At 37.2% G+C, this 7077-nt stretch overlaps 1 long non-coding RNA gene across 1 annotated transcript; it reads right to left on the bottom strand.

Moving 5' to 3' along the window:
• Positions 1–959: 959 nt before the first annotated feature.
• On the bottom strand, positions 960–4415 carry LOC110794606 (uncharacterized). The gene is made up of 4 exons (XR_002535075.2): positions 4133–4415; positions 2184–2241; positions 1201–1272; positions 960–1085 (listed from the first exon to the last, which is right to left on the bottom strand). It is a non-coding gene; the product is annotated as an uncharacterized lncRNA (long non-coding RNA).
• Between the last annotated feature and the right edge of the window lie 2662 nt (positions 4416–7077).

Genomic DNA, 7077 nt, shown 5'->3' with positions numbered 1-7077 from the left:
TAGCAGCAGATCAGTAGCTGATCAGATCATAGACTGCTTAGATCAGCTGCTGATCTGATTAGCTTTTGATCTGATCAACTACTGATCTTCTGCTGCTAATCTGCTGCTGATCAGATCAGAAGCTGATCAGATCTGCTGCTGATTTACACTGCGATTTTCAACGAGTTACACTGCGATTTTCCGCCTTGTACAATGCATTGGATGTACAATCGACTCGATTATACTATCAATTTATATTTTAAATATACTAGCAAACGTTATGGATACCATCCAAGCAAGGAACACAAAGGTTTAGTAAGTATAAAAAGTAATTCCGTAAAAAAGAAGCCATATGTCAAAAAATATAACAAGTCACCCCTCAAACAATACGAGGTCAGACTGGACTCATATAAGTTATTTTGTCAAGAAAATAATACTTGTCATGAGAGGAAAAAATAATTAATACAAACGTTGTCTTCTTCTGAAGCAGTGAAGCAAGTTGGAGCTAGGGATATGAATGTCAACCAAAAGGTCCAAAACTAGTCATGCCAACCAATGATTTTCCAAACGAATTACTATCACTATTGATCCCTAACATAAAACATCACATGTAATTTAAATGTTCAGAAATCACAGAACTCAGCATATGAACAGAAATAATCACACAAGCGGTTACGTGGGGAGTCTTTTTAAACCTGAGCAACAAAAGAAATTTGTGCAGGAAAGCTGCAATTTCATCAAGCAAGCCTCAAACTACCTAGCGCAATCCTCTTCTAAGGAGATGAAAGAATGTATATTTGGATACATTTCTGATATAGAAGCGCAAATTTTCAATATTAGTTACAGACCTTACAGTACCTTCTCATACTCTAAACATTTCTCCAATGTATGACAACCCATGTTCACAGATACATACAAGTTTCAAACAGAGAATTCAAATAAGATAAAAACAGAATATGGGAATGGAAACTAACCAAAATTATCATTAGTGGTATATTTGATGATTAGTTGAAGTTCCACAGTACAGGTATTGCATGCAAGTTTGCCGAGTTAAGTTTCTAACGCCTGAAGAGATAGGGCCTGTCAAGTAATTTTGTCCCAATTTCCTACACAGAAAGAAGGCATCACTTTATTAGATAGCATGAACAAAGAGCAGGTGTTCATCATATTCAGAGTAAAACCAAGACATAGATGATACTTCCAAAGTAAAGAGAACCATACAAATTAGTGAGGTAAACCAAATTCCAGAGCTCGTCAGGTAGCATGCCTATTGCATCTATTGCATAGACCTTCCTGTCAAAATTTAAGACATAGACTTCAGTTTCCATATCCATGAAGTCCTTGATGTATGAAAACGGTCAGAAAAACAATATCCAGGTACTCCTGAATAACATTGCAGTACTGGAGTTGATTATTGCTCAACCTTTTTACTTCAGTTATATAGGAATATGTAAACCTGTCATAAATTACGGTTTTTGTTCTGCAGAATTCACTCAAATTTGTGAAACAAGCATTTTTTGAAGATGAGAGCAAAATAAGGGGAGTTGCCTCAGAAGATTAATCCAAAGTAAACATCTGGCAACTCCATCTTTCTTCCTAAATTATGTCACTGAAGCCTGTTTCAGATTCTATATTCTATGGAGGAGAACGACAAGAAATATGAGATTTATCTATTACTTCTTAAGCTTCCCCTCTCTATATTGCTCTTCTGATATAAACCTTGTATAATTGATTTCACTACATTTTTTGTAACCAGATCTTGGAAATATTCTTTTGGCTTAGCAATGTAATTCACAACCAAAGTCGTAATGGAATTAGATACTAAAGAACCTTTTACTGAAGGTATCTTTCATGTTATTCCTTTAACGCAATCTTAATCTAAGCTGAAAACTGAGACATAATATTCGCATTTTCCAGTAGACAAAAGACAAACAACAATTATCAAATAACAAAGGACTAGGAGCAAAGGGAAATGTTTTAAAGTAAAAAGACAGAAAAAAATTGTCAAAACTATTAAATAAATACAGAATAAAAAAAACATTGCATGGGAGTCATGGGGCTGCTACTCTATCAAAGAAATAGGGAGAAAACCGAGGAGTAAATAAAATAGGGGGTTGCGTAATTCATTCGCTACTACCTCAAACACAAACACAGAGGCAATTAAAAAAAAGCCAACAATTCAACCAAGTATCAGAAAGGTATACCTTTTCCAAGGTCATCCTCAAGTTCATGAACCACAAGGGCTCCACTGATCAAACATACCTACACAGTAAAAAAACGTCAAGCAAAAAAACGTCAAGCAAAAGTCAAGGGTAAGGTGTTTCCGGCACTAACTGACAGCATTCATTAAATCTAAATTGCTAGAATTTCAGAAACCAAGCAGCTCCTACAATAAAAAGACAACTTCACAGAAATATCAGACGCCTCTAACCTGAGACTAAGAAACTCTTCTTACAATATACTTCTTTTACTTCACGAATATTTCAATATCTAAACAAACTAGACTTGTAGTCTGTGCCATGCACGGAATTGAAATTCTTTTATAAAAAAATTGAACTTACACATTTGAAACAAAATAATTTGAAGTAATTAAATAATACCTCATACAATAGAATTATGATTCGTAACCTCATATATTTTCCTGTATCAGAGATATGAAATCTACCATTATACACATGATTTCATTTTTATTTCATGTGTAATAACTCGTACTGCCTAATTATATAGAGGGACAACTTGGCGAGTAAGGAGGATGTCAAGTGTCAAGGCATCTTTGCCATGAACACTGTATTATTTGTAACAAGGCATCTTTGTCATCTCAGTAAACCCTGAACAAACTCCAATTCCAAATCATTGCATTAGGGCATGTTCAATGGCTATAACCCATATTGAAAGTTTTGGCGGAAGATGTCAAAACTGTCTTAGGCCACTAGAAAGCTAATCAATGAATCTTCTTCAAATAAAGAACTAGCGCACGTACTACACATTAGCTTTTTATTTACAAGCATCAGTTGCTGCAAATAGCTGCACTATTCCAAATATACCCTCAACTTTGTTTATTGACAACAGTAACACAGAACTCGAAATTTCAATGTATTTCCCCATCTTATGACCACCTCTAACCCTTCAGGTTCTTCAAATGTCTAATCACCAGTTCCCTTTCCTAGTAAACCAGCCAAACCCATCAGAAGCTCCAACAAAATGCACACTTATTGGCCTTATTGGCCCTTCTTTGAACTTATTAGCCCTTTTGTACACTTATTGGCCTTCATCTAAACTAGAGCTTTAACTTTTTATAGGAAAAAAAGTATGCCTTAATCCCTCCGAATTATCAAATTAAGCAGGAAATGCTTTTAGAATACACATATATCTGAACTAAGTGCTCCAAATTAAACTTTGTTGTACACAAGATCAGAAGGAAGGAGGGGGATCAAGCTAGAGATCAACCTACTTGGAATAATAATAATCAAGGGCTTTGCATACGAGCATGTCTCAAAATTTCTTTGTAACAATTCATTGGAACTCTTATCTGAACTCAAACTAGGAGACAAAGCTAAGACAATCAGAAAAGAAAAAAAGAAAAAAAAAACCATCACAAACTTGCAAGTTACAATATCTTACAATTGTGGCATCAAGCCGTGTTAGTAACAGTATAAGGTTAAAGCTTAAAACTTCAACCTAGGATATTGCATTATCACTTTATCAGTGGAAGGTACGTGTTCCCGTCTATACTTATGCAAACCATAACTCCACCGAACAATATCTCTTGCAAATCTCAAAATGTACCATATGGGAAATTTCATGTTTAATAAGACCAGCCCGTGGATCAGTCTACAACCTATTCTTCATGCTTAATCATGAATTGAATCAGTCTACAACCTATTATTCAGGCATAAACAAATTAGAAGAAAGCTCACTAAAACCTGAAAACTAATTCGACAACATAATCTCCACTAGCACTGCGGTAACCATAACGAGGACTAGGGTGATCAACACTATCAAAGCGCATATTGCAGTATCTAGACTTCAGATCAATCCCTGCACCACAATTCACATCTAAAACAAACTAAACAACACAATTCGCCTACATTTAACCCATATTTGTCATTTATTAGTTAATACAACTAAAATTATGAAGCATTTAAACCCTAACCTTGGGACATGAGACGAACGCAATTGAAGTCATTGTGAGTCGAGTGGAGAGAATTTTGTAGTGGTGGTTCTTCTTCTCGAGGTCGTCGTCGGTAGATTGAAGAGAATTTCGCGTTCGGTGCGTGTGTGTGACTGTGACTTGAAGAGCAAGTGAAGAGCGAGCAGAGCATAGAAGTGGAGAAGATGGAGAAGAAGAGAAGTAGTGCGCGGTTTTTGAAAGGGGTTAGGTTCTAATGGTGGTGGTGCAGAAGCATTACATCACTGGTCTGGGTTTGGGCAAGAACTGCGAGTGGGAGCAGCAACAACAAAGTAGAAGCAGGTTTCAAAATAAAATCAAAAGATGCGCTTACCACAAACTACGTTGGAAGATTTTTTTTTTTTTGCCAATCAAAAGATGCCCTTGTTAAATAAGAGCAACCTTTAAGTAGCCACTTTTAATGATTTTTCTACTAGTGATACCTTAGACGATATCCTAGTTGGTTGAACCTAAGGCGGAATCGAACGTGTTGTGGACTATCTACGGAGGGGAGACATTTGGAGCTCTGTACTTTTTCTTGTTCGGTTCGGGGACAGCTAGGATAGGCATGCATCACAAAGTTTGTATACTAAATTATGTTAATTAATTATGTGACAATTAATTTGGATTCTGGATATTTATGGTTTTTAAGCCTATCAATTAGATTGTTCATAACCTTATAGTTGTATCATGAGCCTCTAATTAATCGCTTAATAAATTACATTAACATGGATTAAATTTTATAAATTTACAAAGATGTAAAAGGGTGAATTAATTCGTGTAATTAATTGCAAATTCATGCGATTATCTAATTATATGTTCGCAAGACTTTCGGAAGTTTTGTCAATTTTGATGGAAATCTTATGCTTTTATAGTGTCCGCATGTAAACATGTGAGGGTTCCGATTTTTCCCTCTTTTGGATGTGGCAAGCATATTGAGTAAGTAGGGACTAACTGTGGGCGTTAGCCTCTTTAGGATTTCACCATCCAGTTTAAGAAAACTGACAAAACCTGGTTATCGTGACATGCCTGGATTGAAAACATGTGTGATTCACGACGGCCATAGATTCCCTTGGTATCCCTGGTGTGGAGATCCCTCAACGTAACATCCAACGGAGCAGAGATTGATAGTTCGGGGGACGTTTACTAATACGTGGAGTGCCCATCATTAGCCCACGCGGCGCTTTATACTACATTACTACTCTTGATTGATTTGAATGCACAGATATTTACTAAATAAAACGTCAAAAGCTGATTTAGATGGATTAAAGGGGATTAACAATAAACCGGTTTGTCCGAGTATTATCTGATTTAGACGTGAACAATATAACATATTAATATTAGCAGATTGATATGGTGGGGAAAGCAATAAAAATATAATTCACGTTACAGCAAAGCGTAGGCTTTACTGCGGTTCTCAAGAACACCTACCAGTTGACTTTACTTGCTTTCTGTTTGGCTTTCGAACTTCTCGACTGACTAACTACAGGACAAGATTCTTCCAGAGTTTTGAGTATTATGGGGCAAAGGATTGTGTCTATGTTTCTACAGCACTTCGACAAAATTCAGCGATCAGGCGGTCGTGTGGGAAGGGTCTGCTTAACAGTGTGTTAAATACGGCAGACACACGAATCGGGATTTAGAAAACTTCGGTTAATACTCAAGCTTAAGGTTTTAGGGTTGGAATTGTTGTTGTTGTCCGGTTTTGAGAGGCCCTATTTATAGCAAAATAGGCCAGAATAAGATAAATTTCGGAAAGAGAATTTTTTGACTCAGATCTGCGGAACGCTAGAAAATTCCAGCGCTTAGATTAGGAGCACTGGTTACTTCTAGCGCAGGCATTCTGAGCGCCAGATCTGCTTTATGTGACAGCTGGATAATTCTATCTTCTTGCGTGATTATATTAGAATCAAAATGTTGCGCTGGAAATAATCAGCGCTGGTTGTTTGAGCGCTGGAAATTTGTGACGCTTACCCTGCCAGCGTTGGAATTTTCCAGCGCTGGTGTTTTACCTCACTTGTACAAGTCTTGGCGGTTTTTCACCGAATCTTATCACATTTTCTAACCTTTAGGAGCATGAGTTGGACTGCAACTATTAGTTCTTACCTAATGATGAATCGTAAAGCGATTCAAACACTTAGATATTCTATCTTACGTGGCTGATATTCTGGGTAAGGTATGGTAGTTACTATAAATAGTAGCTTCTAAAAATGGAAATGTGGGTTATGGGATCGTCAGTCAGTCATGGATCGTTCGCTGCATGTTTAGGAAAGCAAATTAAAGCGGTGTTTGGTTTCATCATCGAACACACCGTGTCGAGCCTAGGGAATACGTCTGGGACTTAGCTTGGTTGAAACTAAGGCTTAACGAAGGTCTCGCGAGCCCCCGAGTGATAACATTTGACTGAAGGGTCATCACAGAAAATGTCAAAAGTTCCCTCGCCAGTCATGGGGAACATACTGACTTGAACGGTCCTCTCACAGAGTCATTGAAGACGTTCAATTTTAATGGATAGAGCTTTGTGAAAATAGACACTTAAAACTTAACTTTAAAACTTAAAACTTTGACATTTAGGGAATGGCATGACATTTTCTAGAAAGGAATGAATAAACCTTAAAACTTCGACATTCAAGGAATGACATGACAAAATATTACTTGGGCTGAATGACCCGATATTTTGTCGGGAGAGAATAAACCAGCGCTGGAAATTTCCAGCGCTTGACATGGAGCGCTGGAATTTTCCAGTGCGTGATTTTGAGCACTGGAATTTTCCAGCGCAGGTCCTCTTTAAATTCGGGCAGTGCAGGCTCAATTCGCCATTTTCTTGCTTGTTGCTGCTTGCATTTCTTCGCTTCTCACACTCGTTTTCACTCATTTTTGCTCGATTTTCGAGTTCCCAAGTCGATCAAGACCGCATATATGTAAGTAAT

This window comes from Spinacia oleracea, chromosome 3 (genome assembly GCF_020520425.1).
Source record: "Spinacia oleracea cultivar Varoflay chromosome 3, BTI_SOV_V1, whole genome shotgun sequence".
Classification (NCBI taxonomy): domain Eukaryota; kingdom Viridiplantae; phylum Streptophyta; class Magnoliopsida; order Caryophyllales; family Amaranthaceae; genus Spinacia; species Spinacia oleracea.
The sequence above is the reverse complement of the archived record's forward strand: the minus strand, read 5'-3'. Positions and strand labels throughout refer to the sequence as shown.